This window comes from Ochotona curzoniae, unplaced genomic scaffold, assembly GCF_017591425.1.
Source record: "Ochotona curzoniae isolate NIBS_2020 unplaced genomic scaffold, NIBS_Ocur_1.0 scaffold_4505, whole genome shotgun sequence".
Lineage (NCBI taxonomy): Eukaryota > Metazoa > Chordata > Mammalia > Lagomorpha > Ochotonidae > Ochotona > Ochotona curzoniae.
The window spans coordinates 13944677-13967654 of record NW_024467118.1 but is presented as its reverse complement, the minus strand read 5'-3'; the positions used below and the strand labels follow the sequence as shown (position 1 = coordinate 13967654).

General features: G+C 41.7%; 1 protein-coding gene and 1 long non-coding RNA gene across 3 annotated transcripts in view; one reads left to right on the top strand and one right to left on the bottom strand.

Moving 5' to 3' along the window:
• Positions 1–22978, top strand: part of PPARGC1A (PPARG coactivator 1 alpha) — a 659635-nt gene that overhangs the window by 203166 nt on the left and 433491 nt on the right. The window lies entirely within an intron of this gene.
• Positions 783–6557, bottom strand: LOC121146844. Its single transcript, XR_005882255.1, has 3 exons — positions 6347–6557; positions 3715–3840; positions 783–976 (listed from the first exon to the last, which is right to left on the bottom strand). It is a non-coding gene; the product is annotated as an uncharacterized LOC121146844 (long non-coding RNA).

The window sequence follows — 22978 nt, the reverse complement described above, 5'->3', positions numbered from 1 at the left end:
CCCAAAATTGTATTTGAAAATATTTCAAACCTAAAACAGAATTGAAAGAATACAACAAGGAACACTGTGAATCCTTTACCTGTATTTATCAGTTGCTGGCCTTTTGCCACATTTGCTATTTTCCCTTCTGCATACATGACTTTGAGCTTCATCCCAGTTTTTACTCAAAACCATGCCATGCTTCCCACTCAGCATTTTTACTTGCTTTCTTATAATGTCAAGTTTACTGCCTAAATTCAGACTCTTAAATTTTTTAAAGAAAAATCCAAAAAAGACCATTAGAAGAAATTTACTTATGGTTTTGTTTTAAATTATGAACTACAGTTGAACCTCATTATTCAGACTATTAATATACAACATATTTAGGCTATTCCCAAAATAAGATGCCTAGAATTTTAAAGGTTAGAAAGTGTTTCTGGACTCTCTCATATTCTTTCACAGGGGACTTATTTTAAAGATAAGTTCCCTATGGCTGTTATTATTCTAAGAGCCATTAAAAACAGTTGGCAGTCCAGTTCCTAATACAATAAAATCAGCATTTCACATCTTAAGAACAATTCATTGTTAGAGTGACTTTGCAATACAATACAGAAGCTGTAAGTATGAAATGTCCTTTAATAGAAAGGATTACAGATGTGAAGGATGCTGACATTTCTAAAACCATTTCTAATCATCTTGATTGTATATAAAAAGCAAGGTATAGGTACTATGAAGACATAACATGAATGGACATTTAGTCAGGTAGTAAAGATGCCAGTTATGATGCCCCTTAATCTCATGTTGGAGTACCTGGGTCTCAATACTCTGCTCTGGTTCCTGACTCCAGCTTCCTGCTGATGCAGAGTCTGAGAGGCAGAGGTGATGATGCCACAGGTAGTTGGGTCCCTTCCATCCAGTTGGATGACCTGGATCGAGTTCTTGGCTGCTGGTTGTTGCGGTGATTTGGGGAGCTCTATTTCTCTCTCTGTCTTTATATCTTTCAAAAAAAAAGTAAGTTAAAATGTTAAAGAACATCAAAAGTATCCAGCAGATTACATTATCTCTGTGGTTTTGGAAATGCCATCTGAAGAGCCCTAAGGAATCTAGAGAGAGACCTCCTATGTGATGGTGATGGAGGAAGGTAGGAAGACTGGCATTGGAGAGCCAGATCATTCTCTCATGTCTCGTCATATAGCTCTGGGATTGTGTGCTTTCTCTCAGGCTTCTTAAGAACTAGTCTTTAAGAAATGTTCTGTAGGCGAAAACAAGTACATTGGAAATCCCAGTGTTAGTGAGTAGATGTAGGAGAAATTCATCCAGTACTGTTGCTGGTGGTCAGAAGCCATAGTGAGAGGTTGCAGGCATAACCAAGTAGACATGTCTGTGTCTGGAAAGTTCTTTGGATCAATTGCCTGAACACATCCGAGACAGTGATTTTTGTTTACTTATTTTTATGCTTTAAATTTTTTATTGGAAATTCAGATTTACACAGAGAATGAGAGACACAGAGAAAGATTTTTTGTCCACTGGTTCATTCCCCAAGTCGCTGCAAGGGCTGGATATGAGTCAATCCAAATCAGGAGCCAGGAGCTTCTCCCAGATCTCCCACATGGTTGTAGGGTCCCAAGGCTTTGGAACGTGCACTACTGCTTTCCTAGGCCACAAGCAGAGAGCTGGATGGGGAGTGGAGCAGCTGGGATTAGAACCGGCTCCCATATGAAATCCCAGCACATGCAAGGTGAGGACTTTAGCCACCAGGCTACTGTGCTGGGCCAGGAGATCATGATTTTTAAACAGCAGTGATCCTGATGCTAACCTAGAGACCCTGACTCTGCAGATCTTTGGAGTGGCTGAGGAGTGTGACTTTCTGAGTTAGCTTGAACAACACAGAGAGAAATGAACCATATTTCCATTGTATGGCATTATAGGACTTGGTGTTGAAAGACATGACCAGAGATGTAAAGAACGTGTCAGTTTAATGTAGCCCTTTCTCAAATTCAGGGAAAATTTAGAATGATTTTATTTTAAAAATGTCTGCAATAGAAAGCATCATCCTAATAAGAATAAAAGACAAACAAATTAGTCTTTGGATGATGTGGAGTATACAAATGGGAGAGGAACATGCAATGGAAAAGAAAGGCGAGCTCGCCTATAGCTAGATGCTTTGATTGGCTCTTGATGATGGTGCCTCCCAGCTTAGTGGGATATGTGCAGGCTGAGAGTCTAGACAGGCCTTGGTTTGAATTCTGACTCTCCTGGTGGTAGGCCTTTAGGAAAATTACCCAATCTCAATGCCTGATACCTCTTTACAGAGTCTGATGGCAGATGAAATTAGGTGATGTCTGGATAGGGCTTGCAATGGGGTGGTCGTGAAGTGGCTATCTTTACTGGTATTTAGGATAGACTTTAAGATGAGTTATACTCTTAAGAGGGCAGGAGGGAGAACATGTTGTTCATTGGTTTTGTTTTCAGTGTTGGTTGGACAAGTGATTGAGGTACAAAAAAAGGGAAAGGATTTAAACACACGTAGCATTTCTGCTCTTAAGCACTGTGCCTTCAGATAAGTGCTGTTTGAAACAAAAATAAATCCTTTAACTTTCATGTAGGAAACCAGCAAGTTCACATTGAGGTAGGAGAGCAGGGAGACCATGTAGCTTGCTAAATTCACTCCCATTTCCTACATTCCATTGGGAAGTAATAGAAATTTCCCACTGGCCTTGGAAGTCAGTTCAATAAGCAGACTGAAACCTGGGCTCTCTCGGATTTAAGTTTCTCTTTCTTTCTCATCCACTTTTCTTTCTCTGCTGTCTTCTTCTTTTACCTCTTCTCCGCTCTTCCTTTTCATTGTGCAGATAGATTTCAAAGAAGACAGGAATGCAAATGCTTAAGGCAATTCAATGGGAAAAAGTGTTTAACACTCCAGATGGCATTTTAATTTACCTTCAGTTTTCCATGTCACCTGTGCATGCCCTGTATCCCTCTCTTTTGGATGTGGCCAGAAAAGTCTAAAAGCCCAGTTAATCCTAAACCAATCCATGCTTAGGCTTTTATATTTGCGGCAGATTTACCTTCCTAACAACTTGTTTGAGACTAATATTAGAATGGGTTTGCATTTCCTGAGCAAATGAATACAGGTGTTAGTTCATAAATTGAAGGAAACAAGAGTGCCACCAGCTACCCCTGGATAAGGGATGATGGGACAATACCATAGGCTTGCAGTGAGAGGCGACTCCCCTTCAGATTTTAGGCTGTCAGTGTCATGTCTGTGTGACACTGGGTTCTCATGTCTGGAGACAAAAGATTTCTGTGTTCAGTTCTGCTTATTTCCACTGTCTCATCCAGAGAATGGACACTATATCCTCTTAGTTGTTGTAGGGTATGTATTGAATAAATAAGCCTTTCTGCCCATTGATTTAAGAATCCAATACTTCACTATTTGTTGATCCAGATTATATTTTAAACAATATTCCTTGAGCAGTTATAATGAGAGTCCAATTGAGCTGGGGACTTCCATATTGTCCAAGTCTTTTAGTAGCCCTTTTCTCTGGTTGTCAATGGAGAGTGAGGTTCAGGGAGGTGACCAGATTGAACTTGGTCAGGTCCAGGCATCTTGATGTTGTGACTCAATGGACTATGTTCTGTATGCTGCTCCTCCCTGCCTTACAAACACTGGGAGGATTTCTCCCTGGGGATTTTACACAGCCAATTCCCCAGGATCTTACCAAATCAACCTACCGGGAGAAGGGAAGATCTCTCTCTCTGTGATTGTTATCAGATAATTCTATCCTGGTGGCATGAGACCTTGAGTGTTGTCAAATGCCCACAGGGAGTTCAGGGATGGGAGTTTCCAGAAGGGATTGCCTGTGAAAGAACCATAGAGAAGGCCTGTGTATACGTGCTATGAACACTGTTTCACAGATTAAAATAGTTGTCACAGGGACTAGGAAATTGAATCGGTTAAACCTTCTGGTTTTAGATTGTTTCTGGAGAGTGAGTAACTCTATGATTTTTACTTGTCACAGGCTAGAAGGGAAAAAAAGTCAGAGTGAAACTTCATAGCTATTTTTCTTCCCTGTGTGTTCATGGTAGTTATTTATATCTGGGAAGTTTCCATTGGGATTTAGTTCAGGATATAGACTTGGCAGGGTGGCTTCTGCACTCCGTGGTGACATTTGACAGACTGCAGGCAAAGCAGGACAGATTTCTGATATCTAGATGGATGGATTTGGGGGCACAGTGTTGGAATTGGACTGTATTATGAAATGGATTTATCGATCTGAATCTAAAAGCAGCCCGTTGCTTGTCAATAAGAGATTTGTATCAATAACACTTGATAAATTAGGGTTTCTGACCCCTTGCTTTGTTTGTTTTTATCAACTCCACCTGGCAATAACAATGCAAGACTGCAGGTGGTGCATTGGGAACAGCTTATTGCACTGTCAAGTGTGTAACTGACCTTAGGGTTGAGCTGTATGATCCCATGCGTGTTGCCACCACCCTGAAGTGCGCTGTTGTGCCTGACTTCCTCCCCAGAATTAGAGATTACTCCTGCTAAGTTGTGTTTCCATCTCAGCCTCGTGCATTAACCTTGAAGCATTGTACCCATGATGTAGGTAACGTCTTCATTTTCCAGATGAAGAAATTAAGACACTGTGAGGTTAAATGAGCTGCCCTAGGCCACATAGTAAATTCCAATGCAGCTGGGTTGCAGGGAGAGGTGTCATGGTTGCTGGGAGAAGATATGGCACTTTCCTTCTCTCTGGTCACAGAGAAGGGACTGAATCCGCAGATTTGCTGACAATCTGCTTTCTCCGTAGGTGTCGTGAGGCTGTCATCTTATCTCCAAGGCTTTTGGGAGGAAGAGCTCCATGTTCCTCTTTAGGAGATAGAGGGGTACCTGGTATTTTGGCAGAGGATGTATTTGATTTGGTTTCTGTAGTCATGGCCCAAGGGTGAGGACTTTCTCCATCCCCCTGGATGTTGACCTTCCTGGGATGGTTCTTACCACGCCACAGGTATCTTATAATGGACAGCTAGCTATCTGGGTACCAGACAGATGGGAGGTGATTTGGTAGTCGGTGGAAGCAGAGGCACACTTCTTCCCTGTAAAGTGGATGGGAATGGTTGCATGCCAGTTGGTAACCCTTCCTTTGTGAGCTTGTAGAAATGTATCTTTGGGTCCTGTGGCTCTATGTATAAGATGACAGCCACACACACAATAAGAACAAATGATTGCCATGTACTAAGCTAACACGCTGCATATACTTACTCAGCTAACATCATCAAAGATGTGGAATAAGGCTAACGTTGAGATCTGGGGCACCCTGTCTGTGTGTGCCTGTGTTCTGATAGCAGTGTGGCACTTGGCAGTGTTTTCTGGAATTTTAGTTTAATGCCTCTGTACTCTGTCATCATGAAGATGAAATAGAAAATCAAAAGAACAGTTATGTGGTGAAGCACAGCAGCACCTTGATGAGTTAGAATGCTTGGGAGGTAGATGGAGCTTTATCAGGTGATCCAGCGCAACTTTTGGTTGAAAATTCACGCTGAAGTGTGTTGTAATAACAAGTGTGATTTTTTTTGGCTGCTTTAGTTTACATGAATTCTTGAGTAGAACTCATTTTATTTTCATTGAGGCTCTTAAGGTTATCATTCTGAAACCTAGAATTTATTTTTGTAAGTTAAGGGTCAGAGGACATTAGTCAATGTCATGCTTGTTAACTTGAAATACTTTTGGGCAGAGTGACAGAGGAGGAGAGAAAGAGAGAGATGGATGAAGAGAGAGAAAGATAGAGAGAGAGATGGAGAGAGGGAGGGACGGAGGGAGTGAAGGAGGAAGGGAGAGAGAGCGCGAGAGAGAAATATAAAATTCTCCAACTGGCTAGTTTACTCCCCCAAAGCTTGTGTACAATAGAAAACAAGTGTGAGTGACCCAGGCCTAAGTCAGGAGCCAGTAACTCCATCAGGGTCTCCCACATGGATGATATGGGATGCAGGTATAACAATGTATTAATGCACTGAGCTACAATGCCAGCTTCTGGCTTGAAATTGTTTACCTTAGTTGTGTTTCAAATGCAGGGGATTTGAGAGCATATTTCCCACAGCCTCACTCATATTCTTCATTGTATCCTTTGTCCTGGGGAAGAATGTCTTGCTTCTACTTTTCTACCTCTGCTGTGGTTTTAATGTGTTGCCCAAATTTCATGTGTTGACTGTTGAATTTCATAGTCCTATATTAATGTTAATGGTATTTGGAGGTGGGACATGTGAGAGGAAATTGAGTCATAGGGGTTAAGGTTAAGGGGTTGTGGGGGGAGAAGCTTTGTGAGACAAGCGAGTGTTTTCTGGTATGTCTGTCGGGGCTTACCCCATGATGGCTTGTGTCACTCTGGAGCTCAGCAGAGGGTCTCTGTTGACTGGAAGGATCTCACCAAATGTGGCCTTGTCAGCTTGGACTTTCCAGCTATCAGACAACTGTAAGACATACATTTCATTTCCTTATAAATTACCTGATGTGTGTTGTTCGATTCTAACAAAAAAGAGATTATGACAACCCCTGATCCATATACTCTCAGGTTCAAAAAGGAAAACCATTTTCACCCACAAATGTTGTTAGACGTGCTCATGCCTTTGGAGGTTTGGGTCTGATGGTTGGGAGTGGCCCCTGGGAATCTTCATGGCTAATAAACAGCTTTCTTCTCTCCTCGCCTGCACCCCTTGAAGCATATTAGAATCTTTGTATCTAACAAGTAGGTGCTGTGGGGATCCATGTTTTGAAAAATGGCATCAGAGATAGAAGAGTTGGCTCCTGAGCCTAGGAGGAGCCTTCACAGGAAGACAACTGCCTGGGCGACTTGTTGGAAACCTCTCTCCAGCGCCTGACATGTTAAATAATCTTGCAAGGAATTCAGACTGTGTATCATGTCTCAAATTCAAATTTACAAACATTTGTCACAGACTTTCCCTTGGGACCCCAAGAACTGAATAAAAAATTTTGTGACACAGATGACAAGCAACTGCCTTATTATCAGAGATGCTGGTGCTTTGTAACAGAAGGGGGAGTGTATTTCATGTGGAGAATGTTATTTAATTGATATTATGTGATGATAGGAAATCTATGAGTAAAAAAGCAGCAACAGCAGCAAATTATCACATTAGAATTATCCATTCAGCCAGTTTTATGCCATATGAACAAGTAAGCACTCTTCAAAATATTTAGTTATTCTGTCAGAAAAATTATTCATAGATGCTTCTATTACCATTTCCTTTCTTTCTCTGAAATTTTGAGATGTGTATACACAAACATATGCACACAGAGGAGAGATAAAGACAAGGAGGGAGGGAAGAGAGAGAGAGGGAGAGAGACAGAGCGAGAGAGCTCTCACTTCCCCAATGCCTACCACTGCTAGGGCTGGACTGGGCTGTAGCCAGGAGCTGCAAAATGCGGTTCAAGTCTCTCCCCAGAGTGCCAAGCAGGCATTGTGTCAGGGACCGTACCACTTCAGTCAACACCATGGCCTCCCATGATTCTCAGTAAGCTGGAGTCCCATGCAGGGGCAGAGTAGGAAACCCCGAGACTGCTGTGCGATGTCAATGTCTTGATGTCTAGGTTAAGTGCCCACCCCCTCATCACTTCCACAGCAGCAATTTGAGTGTGTGTGTGTATATACATCCACATACATTGCTTATCAGCAAATAAATCATAAACTAATAAAACAACAAATTAACAATAATTTAAGCACAATTCAAGTTGAAGTATCTGGATAGGATTATGATTCCTCAATTATACGTAAAAATCAGAGGCAAAGAGATATTTTTCTTTTCATACACTCAGTTTTGCATCCTGCCATTGTGTAGCAGCTGTTCGCTGAGCTGCAAGCTGGGTCATGAGTTGGGCCAAATCTTTTCTGAGGGAATGGTCTATGTGAGTCGGCAAATTGTTAAGCTGTGTGTGGTCCTTGTACCAGCAAATGAGTAAATCAGGATTGTAAGTTGCAAATGTGCCTCAGATTAACTTGTGTATAGTAAGGAATGAGCTTGGCATAATTTAACGTCCCATGACACAGTGACAGGCTTCTCTCCCGGCAGCTGAATTAAGGAGATGATGGAAAATGAAGGCATGGTGGGCACTGGAGCTTCCACAGGATATGAACTCTGTGTACTGTGCTCGAAATGTCACATTCCGAGAGGTCCTGGAGTGGCCGGGCTTAGTGTCATATCGCACTGTGGGTTCTGTTCACATGATGCAAGCCTTTGCTTATCTGACCAGGCCTAAAATAAGACTCTCCAATGCTTTATTTATGAGCTCTGGGCCACCCAGGCCCGTGATGTAAGTAACCTTGGGGTACACAGCATTTGATCACTTCAATTCCCATTAACTACCTGTTTCTAAATGGGGAAAAGCATTTACCCAGCACATTGCGTTATTCATGAAGACACAGCAGCAGCAGCCTGTTGTGCTGTCCCTGGGCTGATTTCCTGGAATACGATCCAGCTGTTGAAGGCTGCAGATTGCCGCTTGTAATGTTTGTTTTCTCCTTCTTGCTCTTTTGCTTTCTTTGCCTTGCCTTGGCCCTTTCCTCTCTCTTTCCCTTTTCTCTTTCTCTTTTTTCCCCCCTTTGCTTTCATTTTGTCTGCTGCTTCTTTTTAATGTTTTGCATCCTTAAAAAGAACTTGGGCCAATGCGGACTGCTCAGCATGGAGCTGTATATCAAGACTTTAGGAGCTTCCCCTCTTCAGCACAGGTCACATGTTGGCAGCAGAGAACCTGTTTTGCATAATGATGGGGACTTGTAGTGCAGAGTTTCTCAACTTTAGCACTATTAATGCTTTGGACCTGACAATCTTTTGTTGTGTAGGTTCTCCTGTAGATTATAGGATGTTCTGGATGTGGCTGGCCTCCGCTCACTAGATATCAGTCACCTGGCCATTTGTAACAACTAAAATGCCTCTAGACATTCTCAGATGACCCACTTGGAGCAAGGTTGTTCCTGGCTAACTTACAGTGACAGCTTTGTTAGTGGGAAGTTTCATTCACTTTTAGAAACTATGCAGGTATGATGATCAGATCTGGATTTGGAGCTGGAAGAATCTATATTTGAATCCTGGTTCCGATGCTTATTGATTATGAGACTTTGGGAAAGATATTTAGCTTATCTGAGAGTGAACTTCCATACTTGTTAAGCAGGGATAACAATGGATAAACTTCTAAAGTGCGTGAAAACCAGTGAGCCAATATGCGGTGAGCATGTGATATGTGATAACACACTCAGTATTGCGTGATCTGATTGTATTTCCTGATATATGAAATATAGCTAGCACCTTTTAGACATTCAGAGAAATACAAAGAGTCCTGTGCTTCCTTGTCAGCCTGTTCTGTGTAAATCTGATTTTGTTCTTCCTCTTTCTCCTTGTATTCCCATCCTGGTCATTTTTATATTCCACCAATGGATTATTTATGACTAAAGACAAATGCACTGGGAGAATGGAAAGAGAAATGGCAAGAGATCCGAGAGGAATTTCCTGGTAGGATCTTTCTATTAGAGAGCTTCAAGAACAGATATGGAAACTTATTTTCTTGAGTGTGGGAATGTGGAAAGATTATAAAAAACAAAGACCCTCTTAGCATCTCATGAATTTGAACCTTATCCTGCACTGACAAATGCCAAACCCACTTTGTGTCTTTTGCTTTGGGAGAAAAGTGACATTGCTTTCCTTATTCAGGAATGAGGGTGACAAAATGTTAAATCTGTTTTCTTGGGAAACAGCTGAGAAAACAGCCAAAATGATTCCATGTGACTAGCACAATTTTCTGCTTGGCTCTTCAAAGTCTGAGTCCCTTTTGAGCTATATCTAAATCTAGAAATAAGGCCCAGGAGAAGCAATAGATATTAGACAGCCGCTTAATACTACAGTCTCTGGCATCTCTTTTACCACTGCCCCTGTATTTCACAGGGCCTCGTAAGTCTGCTACATACCAGCAATTTAGAACATCTTGGAAAAACCAAACCAAACCAAACCAAACCAAACCAAACCAAACCAAACCATCCTTACTCTTGCTATTTGTTCCAAAACTGTACTTTCTGAGTATTGGAATTTAACCAATTTCTGCAACTTTCCTTTCTCCATATTCTTCCTTTTTCGTCTGCCAGTTTCATCACAGAGCCCAAGATTAGGAATGGATATAGGAGATCATCAAGTTCATTAGTTGAGTTGCTTCCAGACGATTTGTGAGGTTTTAGATTGTCCTTCCATTGACTGATTTCAGGGATGGGGCTCACTGCTTCTCAATGCAGGATAGTCAGCTGTTAAACAATGGGTTCTAACCATCAGAGGCATAGCATCTGCATCTCTGGGTTTACATTCACTGATCCTTCAATAAATGCCTATTTGAGGATCTAATGTATGCCATTTTCCAAATATGAAAAAGAATATAAATTCTATTTTCAAAGAACAGATAATCATGACGATGTACTAAATGAGAGTAAGTAATTTAGAACACATTAAAAAAAGATTTATTTAGTTGAAAGTCAGAGTTACACACACACACACACACACACACGTTGGGATATCTTCATTTGCTGGCTTACTTCCCAGATGACTACAGTGGCCCAGGCTGACCCAGTCCAAAGCCAGAAGCCAGGACACTTTCCAGGCCCCCTACATGGGTGGCAGGGACTCATGCACTTGAATCATCTTCTGCTGTTTTTTTCAGGTCATTTTCAGGGAGCTGAATTCGTTTGGAAGAGTTGGGACATAGACTGGGGTCCAAAAGAAATTCTGACATCACAGGTGGTGGCATTATCTACTATGCCACAAGACTGGTCCTTAGCTAACATTTCTGAGTGGTTCTTATGAAGATTCCTCGCTAGTGGCTGAGGCTTTACTGAGGTAAGATCACTACACCTCTCCTGTGAAGGCTACAGTGCAGTGAAACAAAGACATTTGTCAGGAATTCCCTTATATTAGTATATAATAGGTAAAATTGCAATCAGAAAGAGGGGGCATTCTTCTATATATATCTATGGGAATTGGCCCAGACTGGGTGGAAAAGTAGCTATTAGGAAAGATTTTGTTGTCAAACAGACCATTTTTTTCTGAGTTCTGAAGAATTAACGGACATTGGCACAATGTAGAGGTTGGAAGAAGTGGCCTGGCATCTTAATCATGGGTGTGATAGGTGCTGTTATGGGACAATGATCTGGAATGATGGAGATAGCACTGGATCTGTAGAGTGGACAGGTGAATGGGGGATGGGATGCAACAGGACCTGAGGGGCTGTAGATGTTGGTCTATATTTTAATTGAAGCCTTTTGAAAGGATTTGAAGAGCTGTTTAGGGGTAAAATCGACAGACCTAGTCCTGATGAGACATGGGTCAGTTGAGATCAATGGAAAGAGATAAATGCTATAGGGAATTTGGGTTCAGTTGAAAATGTCATGGCAGGTTTTACGGATATGCATTGAGCATCTTTCTTCCTAGTTGCAATGAGCAAGGTAGAGAAGATTGCTCCTGCCAGGGAAACTGCAGCTACAGAGAGAGGCAAGTCTGAAGACTCACAGGAATTTTCTAGAACCTATCAAGTTATCCTGTTTTGGAACAGTCACATTGCTGCTGTGTGGATGTAGACACTGCAGGCCAGAACTTCCACGCTAAGCTCTGTGTGGCAATCAATGCGGAAAGTAAAGAGATATCTCATAAGGGCAGCAGTAGTGACTAGGCACTTCCTAATGAGAAGGGGACCAAAAGAATTGAAGTTTGGATATTGTTACCTGCTATACATCCCCCTTGACAATGGTCTCCCTTACAGCTGTAAATGCTGGCTCAGGGGCAGTTTAACCCGCACATGATTGTGCCTTGGAAGAGATATAAGAGTGGGGCAAACCGACGCACGTAAGGTATTCAACTGTGCACGCACCTGTTCGTTTTCTTTGTCAAAAGCAGAGTATTGTTTATAAAAGCCATTGTTTTTCCCCAGCAAACATCTGTATGTTTGGAGTTTGCAAGACAAAACAGCCGGATTTAGACCTGAGATTTTTTTTGCCTCTTCCCCCAGATGTTTGCATTCTATTGGCAAAGCCATGAGTCTTTGTGAAGAACCATCTCATAAACCTGGATGCTAACAAAGCTTGAGTTGCCAGATGCGTTTTAAGGGGGCATAAGAAGAAATAAAAACCACATGAAGGGACTATAAAATAACCAAGCTGGTTATACACCAGAAGGATTTTTTGGAAGACCTTTTAGATGAATATTTGCATTTAACAACTAGGAGTGAGGAGAAATTGGAGATGTGAGTGTTGCATTTGAAGGGGAGTCTACCAGCTGAATTAAAATCTATCATTTGTTTTGATTGGAAGATAAAGAATTTTTATGCCTCACTAAATGGCATTTTTTTTTTTTTGATAAACCCTTGGTGATCTTTTGTGAAAGAATGATCCACATGGGGCTTGGGTAATTATTTAACTACAGAAATTCTGCATAGATTTTTGAAAAGTACACCATGTTACGCAATCTGGGGCGGGTTCTGCATGTGATAGAATATGTACACTGTGTTAATAAACTGAGAGCAAACTGCCTGGGCTACTCCAGGAACTTGGGCAGGGTAGTTCACTGTCTACACCCTTTGCCAACCTCCCAGCAGCAGTTTCTCTCGTGTCCTCAGCTATTTGTGGCTTTGGGTGCTGGAGCTTGTGACAGTTGTGGTTCGTGCCACCACGCCTCCCTGAGTTCCATGAGGCCGCTCCAGTGGAGTGACAAGTTCCCCGTTTCTCACCTTGGCTTTCGTGGGCCTCCTCTGAGATGTTCCCCCTCTGTTCAAAAAAAAAAAAAAATTACATCCCCTGCCAAAATAAGGCAGCACTCCCTCAGGGCCCAAGGCTGTGTCTGTTTAGCTTCAATCCTCTGCTGGAACTGCCGCCACTGGAACCACTGTCAAAGCCAGATTGCTTTATTTCCTAATTTTGATGATATTAGCAAATACATGTAATGGGAAATAAAATTAATCAGTTTGTGCTTATGAAATTGCCTCCTGTTTACCTCAGCCTTGTAGCGATTTCTCCCCTCCTACAGGGGTTATTTTAATTAACAGCATGAATTTTTGGTAGTTTAATTTATTTTATGATTGTGTAAAAATACTCCTTTGTAAGGGTTTATATATAACTAGCCAGCTAATTAGCAGTAATATTTTAACAACAGCTGTAGAAGCAGGGAGCCCCATGAAACATGGCTTCTCCCTTCAGACGGCCAGGCTATTTATTGGTGCCTTTTCTTATCAGCGCTGGCTGAAGGCGAGAAGGAGGGGAAGGAGGGCGGTGTGAGCATCAGATAATTAAAAGAGAAGTCGGCATTCAGGTCCTCCTCTCACCTGACAGGCACAACTTCCTAAGGACTTCCTGTCTCCCAGTCTCTGATTTAAGACTCCATCTCCTCGGCTTCTAGTTCCTCCAAAGTCTATTAAGTATTCCTCGTGGGTCTCGGTGTAAGACATACCTTTCTGGAAAATTACGGGTAGTCTTTTAAGGGCTTTAACTTGAGCTAATAACAGTCACTAGCAGTTGCACTACACTTTCCACTTCTGTAGAGCATTTTAGTATGAAGTAAATGAAGTTTACCTTGTAGTCATGGAATTGACCGGAATTCTAACCTAACAACTTGGGAACGCGTTTAAGAGCAGGCAGTCGGGAGGGAAGGGGAGAGATGCCCAATGCTGGAGAGAACCTCCCTTTGGACACAAACCACAATCTGGGCCCTTCCAATCCCCGTCTTCTCTCCTGAATGCACAGCTGCTTGGCTGTTCTGGCTTTGTGCTTGAGAGGGTACATACTCATTGAATACCCCAAGGAAGATTCCAGAGTTCAAAGAAAAACAAGTTGTCTGCCTTATTTGCTTATTTATTTATTTTACTCCCATAGGCAAGCTAAATAATTGCTCTGAAAGCTGGAATGAATTCTATCTAGGCATGATTTTCTCTTAGGTGTGTAGACGTTAGATTTTAATTCTTGCATAGGTTTGTGATCCTCAGAAATTTGTGAAGGTGGGTATTGTTAGTTGAGTTTTATATCTTTGAGCTTATTTTATAGATAGGAATGCTGGGAGTAGAAAGTTCAGGAATATCCATAAGTTCACACAGTTCACTGGTCCTAAAATATGAGAGGATCTCAAACGTTTATTGACAAATGGAACTGAATGTTCAGTTTATTTTGGTGCAAAAAGTTTTTGAAATCCATACATAGTTTTTGAAATCCCTGATGAATTTTTTTCTTTTTCATTAACATACATGCACGGAGTCCAGTTTTTTTGCATTAAAAAAACAAACTTTGAATTTCATTCGCCTTTGAACTTTCTAAAATCCTTCTATTTGTGGTTTACTTTTAGAGCATGCTTGGGAAACCCCTTTGTGTGCCTCAAGTCAGCAGCGTCATTCTCCCCTCTGTCTACCCACAGTACTTCCGTTTCAGTATATCAAGGTCCCAATCTTCTCTTCCTGGTTCATTTCCGCATTCATTGCCCCCATAGACTGTCAGCTTTGTTACAGCAGCATTTCTGTTCTGTATGGAACTTGATGCCTGACCCACACAAGATGCTCAGTAAATAATTGTTGGGCAGATGAAGACAATTGTACTAAGTTGAGTCTGACTTTGTAATTTTTTTTTTTTAAAGCAGGGCGTCTAGGTGTTGGGCTGCTTGCTATCCCATCATTTGTACTAATACTTGTGTTTGGAAACACTTTGTGGAGTAAGCATTTGGCTTAGTGAGTAGGAAGTGTTCACAATACTCCCTTCTTATATCTGAGTACCTGGGTATGAGTCCTAGCTCCATTTTCCATTCCAAATTCCTACTAATATGTGCTGTGGGAAGCACTTGTGTCCCTGTCCCCCATGTGGGAGGTCTGGATTGCATTCTTGGCTCCTGATTTTAGATTGACCATTGTGGATATCTGGAGGGTAAACCCAGATTTGGGAGAATTCTAACTGCGTTTGTTTTCTGATCCTCAGATGAATAGATAAATAAATAAAATTTGAGAAAATAACTTAATGTACACTGAGGTAGCCTAGAACTTGAAAAATAGTAATGCCTCAATTAGGCATCCAGATTTCTTCTACTTTATCAGAGTCTATAGGGAATAGAGTTTAAGATTCCCAAATCTTTAAACTTCCACAAAGTCTGACTCAACAAAGTGTGGGGAACCAGTACCAAGTACACGTGTGTAGGCACGTGTATGTGTTCATGTACACACAACACATGTGTGCACACTGACACACACGGTTTGATAGGATTCACTTCAAAGATCTGCTGCAGAGGTAAAAATATACAGTGAGAGGTTCAACACAATGTTGCTAGGAAGTAGAAGCCCACTTGCATGTGTGATCATCCCAGTGAATGCCACCTTAGCTTACGTTTGGGAAACATGTTTTATCTCCTATCGGTGAGCACAAGAGTACAGGTGAGGTCAGTAGCTTGCTTTGCTGGATGCTGCATATCCAGGGCTTTAGCAGAATGGGTCAGTTCCTGGCACTAGTCATACTCAGTATATAGTTGGTCAATGGCCAAATGATTGTGGGACCTATTAATCTCTCTGTTTAGCCAATGTAACACTCTCAGGATGTCAGTACTTCTGGAAGTTTCATTAGTCAGTGGCAGAGCCCACCTGTGCCTTCTAAAAGGGCAACATCAACAGTGACTTTATATGTGTAGGCAGACATAACTGTGTATGAAGAAACCCAGGGCAGTATTAGTTAACCTGTCTACGTCAATTTCTTCATCTGTTAAATGAAAGCAATGTTGGCGCCTGCTTTATGACATCATCCTGAGGATTATGGGAGGTGATGCCATTGACCAAGCATTTTGCTGGGCTCAGTTCTAGCTCACTTGTAACTGCGGTGACGATTCTGGGCCTCCCAACAGTGTGATATTCCTGGTCAAACAATCCTCATTTGGAAAATGGCAGGCTGGGTGGTATGTTCTGTCACGTCCTGCCTGATTTGGAAATTAGTGCTCCCAGCCATCTCTGTTGGCGTCTTACATGTAATGGGCCTCCCATTGGTATTTCCGAAGCATTTACACTTTCTGATAAAGAGAGAAAACAATAACATGAAGTGGGAAAAGAGAAGAGAGGAGAGTAGCTGTAATAGCAGGGGAGGGGGCAACAAAGGATCAGGTATCAAGTAGTGAGTGGCTAATGGACCCTATGGGTATTGAACTCCATTTGGTGTGTAATAGAAGGTGAGCAGTTGGCCATATGAAACTTACAGCTACCTTTCAACCTTTCCCACCCACCATCTCAATTAATGCACGCTGAATGAGGAGTGAGGACTTGGCTGTGCAGAGAGAACAGTAGAAAATATGAGAGTTAAGTATAATTCTGCAAGGAAAAGAAAATCGAGGTGACTTATAGCCTCCAACTCTAGTCCTTTGTCTTTCCCTGTTAAGCAGGATAAAGCAAGGACTAGTATGGAAAGTAGACTGAGGAAGTGACATCTCTTTAAAATCTAAAAGAGAGAAAAAATTCCAGGTTGAAATTTCTTTTGATAGAGAAACAATAAAAGTGTTAGATGATTCTGAAGTTCTTCACTGCAAGAAAACAATAATTATATTTTGTATTTTATTACAATAATAGGTTCCCAGCTAAATGCACAAATCTAATAAAACTATAATACCAAGCTACAATGGGCTTCATGAATTGGAAATGGAGCAATTTTAAAATGTTTTTGGCACCTGCCACCTTGTTCCTCAATAATAAGATCTGTAACTTCCTGAGAAGCAAGTGCACAAATCTTGTGAAGTTCATTTTACAGAGGGGCCAGGGACTGATCTAAGTGTTCCTGTTAATTTCTTGTAGGCTTTGCCAGTCCCACTCCTTGCTGTCTAACCCCCTTGCCATTTAAAAGCATTAAAAGTACAGAGATAGATTTTTGTGACTTTTAAAGAGATTTTTTTTGAACATATAATTAGCTGTTCAGGACCAGAAAATGGTGAGTCATCTTGGGTTTATTTAAGAGTGTTTCAAAAGCACTGGGTGTCACTTGTGCACATTTAAAGAACATGGTGTGTTTGCAAATAGAGCAGGATAAGCGAGGATGTGTTTGTATGGCTCAGGGTACAGCAGAAAAAAGCTGCCGCTGTCATCTCAGTATCTGCTATAAAAGTTTAGGGCAGTTTTCTCTGGTGTAGGGTGCAGGTGTTACGTGAGTTCCAGGGTGATGTGGCAAGCAGCATGGTAGTGGTGGAGTTCTGTTTTTAAAGTTAGGCTCTCAGTACCTGAAAAGACTTCTGTATTTAAATGTCATTGGACTTTGCACATAGTACTTCCATGCCCAACTAGCATTATTGAATAGGATCCTTGAAGATTCCAGTCTCCCAAAAGAAAAACTGAGTTGTAGCACTTATAAAGTAGACTTTGGGTTGGATCCAATTTTATGAGTACTGTAGTTCAGAGTCTACAGGAAGATGCATAATGTCTTGGGTGTTCAGGCCTGCCTGTACCTCACAAAGACTTGTATGGCACCAGATAAGAGGCTGTTGATGATATGACCCAAAGTCTGGAAAGTTCATTATAAAACTTCCAGGTATAGAGCAAGTGTTTCCAAACTGCTGGTTCATGGCCAGAAGCCCACAGCAGGTGTAGCTCACTAGTTTTTTTTCCCTCCCAGTCCTGAATTTAGCTGATAGCCCACAGCATGGATATTTTTCCCCCTTAAGATTCATGGGGAGCCTTGGGATGTTAATAGTAATTGCTAGTGGCGGGAGTTTGAGATCCTCTCATTTAATACGTGTAGTCCCACGAGGAGCAGAGATACCTCTAAAGAATTGGTTGTTCCCTGTTGCTTCTCTTACCCCATGACAGTCTCTGTTCTTCTTTGCTGCTTGGGAAAGTCAGTTGGGTTGAGCTGAGTCACCTGCTCTGACCACTTCCTTATCAGCTGTGTAGGAGTCTGCCTTGCCTTTGCCCCCAGTCTCATTTAATTAGAGAGAAGCCTACCTCAAAGTCAATTCATTCTGTTTCTTCACATTGACCGCAGTTTCTCTTTTGGCTAACTCCTTGCCTTTCCCTGTGATTGAAGCGGTAGAGGTTGATAATTCATTTTGTTCCGCCATTATTGATTTGGTGGCTCTGATCCAAAATTTGAAAATTTCTCTCCAGGTTCTTCTTGCCCTTGGTTTTGACAAAGACATTGCATAAAATGAAGAGGGTAGGTCAGAAATAGAAACATCAGGGCTACTTTTGGGTATGAGGGTCCACTTTCAATTGTGAAAGAGGCTTAGTGTTAATTACAGATTTCCAAGGGCATCACACACTTCTCATGCGGTGCCTGCAAAAATCCTCCTTACAAATGCTTTCTAAACTGAGAATGGATTTGAACAACCATTGTCTGCCCCAGCTCAGAAATTATTCCCTCATAAAGGACCTGTGTAAAGGTTTCAAGATACCTTTATGTGAAAGATAAACTATTTTAAGGGACCCAGAGCTCCTGCTCTTGCCACATTTTTACTGAAGGTTTTCTTCCTTGATTCTTATAACTGTCAGCTCCTTAAAGTCGCCACCATCCTTGGAATTAAGATACAGAACCTGAATGTGGAGACTTCTCTGATATCCTTTCTTTTTTATTCTGGAAGCTCTGGTGGATGTTAAGTGGCCTACAGAGATTTTTTTTTTCTTGTTTTAAATGGGAGATTAATACAATACGATTACTCACCCAAAGGAGCCTTTCAGGAATCACAAGATTCTGTGTGGCACTCTTACCAAGGCTGGCGTATCTCCATTATTCCTCTAGAATGCACTATTTGATTTATGCACTTTTTACTTGAGGGGCAGAGCAAGAGCAAAAAGAGCCCCTATAAGCTGGTTTACTCTTGAAATGCCAGAAATGACTGGGAACAGGCCTTGACCCAAACTGGAAGCCAAGAGCCCGGGTTTCCTGCATGAGCGGCAGGAACTCAGCACAGGATGACCTTGGCCACCTCCTGCGAGGTCTCCAATAGCTGGAAGGTGGAGGGGTAAGTCAAGTCGAATATTTAATACAGGCCTCCTGACATGGTTGGGGAGCATTTGAACAGATATATTAATGGCTAAGCTGAATACCCACCCCTAGAATGTAACGTATTATTTTCATTTTGCAAATACTTGTGCCAAAGGACCATCCTTAAAAAGAAGAGGAGCTATTTTTGTTTTCTGGCTTCATTTTTTCAAGTTGTGTGGTAAGCCAGGCGAGTAACAGCTCAAGACTTGTACTGGATTATGTGAAAGAGAGTGGAAAGGAACAGAATGTGAGTTTTCCTCACATTAACTTACTCTGTATGAAGATGGGCCTTTTGAATTGGAACATAACCATGGTAGTATGTAAGCTTCTTAATTTTCTCCTGTGATTTTTTTTAAGACCAAGATAGAAACCATGACATTGTCTTATATTTTTAGAAAACTGGTAGTAGATGTCCTCCAGAGACACTTACTCTAAATGGAGCTAAATTCTCTCTCTCTTCTTTCCCATCCGATTTGGTATCATTGGTCTCTATAAATAAGACAAGCCTGCAATGCTGGTTTATCATTGACTTAGAGATGAGTTTGACATTGACCTCGGGCTTGTAATGAACTCAGTTTCCTGTGATCACAAAGGGAAACCATCACCCCCCCTCACCACCACCAAAGTGTTTTTCCTGACGTGTAATAGAAAATCCCCAAATGCATTTTCAGTCTCAGGGATTTTTCCATATTTCCCTCCTGTCAGTCATGGCCGCCGTACAGAAACAGGGCAAAGATGTTTAAAAGTCTGGCTAGCTGTCGGTTACCGATGTCCTGCGCAAATCAGGAGAACTCTGACTGTGTTAAGTATTCTGGCTCAATGCAGCAAAATCCCAATCTGCCCGTGGTGCTTTCATTTCAATAGGCCATCTAGATTCTTAATTACAACATGGGCTAATTATGCAGTCCAAGCCCTGAACCACACTGGATTTGCACAGCGTGTCTCCCCTTTCGCTGGCGTTATTGTATTGGTTTTCCCGACCCTGTCAGGCTAAGATTTAAATCCTTAACCTGACATTCATTGTGTTCTGTGTATCAGCTTTTCCTGCCTTTCTGAATTACGTGCCCAATAAAGTTCTCATTTCTGTCATAGGTCAGGACTTGGTCTTTTATAAATTCCTAGGCTGGGGCCATTTAAATTCTGTTTTTGATTTTATCCTGCCTCTTCAAATTATTTGCCTTGTAAGCGCTTTAACTTTTTGGCCTTTAGCCCTAGCTTCTTAGGCTATTAATTTTTTTTTAACCTATGTGACCATCAAAGCAAATTTATAGAAAATCTCATTGACAACAAGGTAGTTCATTCTGTAGAGAGAAGAGAAATGTTTGGAAGGTCTTCAAATATGCGTGCTGGCCAAAAATGTGGGGATGTGTATATGTAACTCCGTGAAGTTTCCTGAGGGAGTCAGCTGCTATGAGGACCTCCTGTGTTAGCCGTGTAGGGTGTTTTCTGCAGTTCCTCCAGCCATTTCTTCCTTGCAATTTGGCTTTGTTTTCAATGGGACAGTTTCCTCTATATTCAGTATAGAGGGGAAGTGGGAAGGTGGGCAGGAAAAGGGAGGGAAAGAATGATACAATGTGTATATTGTGAGATGTAAGATACAGGTTTGGGCCAGCCTAACACTGTGTTTGCTTGGTTAGTGAGCAATTGGTTAAAATAACTTTAGCTTCTTTGTTTCTATTTGGAGAGGAAATCCTCATATCTCATTTTATTTGACAATGCTTCTTAGGTGAGACTTTGTGGGTAGTTTCTGCAAATTCTAGATACATCAGAGACTCATTGTTTCTGGTCTTTCCTCAAGTGGTAGGATGAAGCAGGAAATGCAGGGCCTCTACAGGGCTAGGGCCCTAGTACAGCCTTGGCTCCCTCTGTGGGTATTCTAGTCTCTTCTGTCTGCCCTGGATTCCCTGTCCAGCCACTTCCTCATCAGACTTTCCTCCCTTTGATCCATTTCCTGGAGGATTTTCTTACTTTCAGCCACACCAATAAACATAGCCATGCAAATATGTCAGATGCTCTTAATCAGCCAATATGCTGTTCCTTATGAAGAACATATTTGCATTTCTAGTCAGTGCCCTAAATGAAAAAGCACACACACACACACACTCACACACACACACACACACACACACTCTTTCGAGTGAGTAGCTTATTGATCCTAGAAGCTGTTGAGTTTTAATATGTCATTTATGACTGTTGCTATGATAAAGTGAGATAGTCAAGGCAAATTTGATCAGTGTTTCTTAAAAAGGTCAAGTGCTTCTCTCTAACCTTAGTCTGGAGACATGGCAAGATGTTCTCTGACAATACAAAGGGAGTTGGACAAGTCCATGTAGCTAACAGACTCACACATTGGAGGCTGGCAACACAGTGACAGAAGGGTTTAAGCAACCCGAGTTCTGCATCAAGAGTTAAACTGATGTAAGAGCTCATGGAGAAGGGAGACCATGCAATTCTACAGGGCAGTTTACCTGTAGGAAGAATCAGGTCTGATTCTTTTTTTTGTTGTTGTTCTTTAGATTTATTTATTTTTATTGGAAAGGCGGATATGCAGAGAGGAGGACAGACAGAGAGAAAGATCTTCCATCCGATAACTCATTTCCCAAGTGGCTTCAATGATTGGTGCTGCGCCAATCTGAAGCCAGGAGCCAGAAGCTGTTCCAGGTCTCCCAAGCAGGTGCAGGGTCTCAAAGCTTTGGGCCGTCCTCGATGGCTTTCCCAGGTCACAAGCAGGGAGCTGGATGGGAAGCGGGACTGCCGGGATTAGAACCAGTGCCCATATGGCGCGTGCAAGGTGAGGACTTTAACCACTACACTGTCCTGCAAGTCCTTCAGGTCTGATTCCATTACAGGATTTTTCTAGTCATTTCCCCGCCTCCCTTGGAAGTAAAGAGCAGAGTATGATAATGGCAGCAGTTGGTCAGCTTCAGCCTAATTCAGTCATCTCACATGCTCAACTGCCTGGTAATTTCATTGTCACACTGAAAGACAGATTGAGACATATTTCAAAAAACTGTTTCATGGTGACCTGAAAGGTTATGTATTTGAAGATGGCCACAGAAAAGTAGACATTGTATACCATTTTGTGTGAATTTGAAGTTTTTTTTTCCCTTAAATTGAAGGGAAAACAGAGAAAAAAAAAGTCTGACCAAATGCAGGGCTATTTTCTTTGCTGGAATAGTTGTTGCTTTCTTCCTTTGGAAAAAATAAATAGGTTACTATCTAGGTCTTTGTGTTTCTCTTCCTCAACTTTATTGTATGTCTTGTCAGTTTCATTCTGCCAGTATTCTATTTGACAAGAAAAGGGCTAGATTTTGAGATGGTAAAAAAAAAATTGCACATCCATCCCAAATACTCAAATAATGTTTAGTGGCACCCTCATCCTCTGTGAAATAGTTTCTTCCTGAGTGGAAGTTTCTGATAAATATTTGACCTTCTCTACTGTGTGCTGCTGACTGGGGGGAGGGGGATTACAGTTTATCTTTCAGATCCTTCTGAGATCTTTATACCATGGGAAAAGGACCATCTCACAGGATTTCTAGAATGGAGATTTTTGGGATGGGCCACTCTGAGCCTCATGGTAGGTATTCTCTAGGGTACCCTTAACGAAGACAGAGGGTAGGACTGGGGAGTGCTCATTTCTACTGGAAATGCCAAATGCATGCAGGCTTGAAATGGCCTGGAATTGGCAGTGGGCTTTGTAGGTTAAGATGTCAGGAAATGTGATGTAAAGGGCAATGACATAGCTACCCTGGAGTTTTTGAACCCAAAGTGCAGTTTTATACTCAGAGACTCCATCTGCTCATACCAACTTAACTCTTTTGTGGCATGCCATTTGTGTGGTCCATCCTTTGGTGGGGGAGCCCATCCTTTCATCCTAGAGACCCTCCATTAGTAATATAATCCATGATTTGGTGGAAGAGTCTATCCTTCAGCAGTGGAGCTCATGCTTTTGTAATCAACTTCACCCATACATAGAGTCCAAC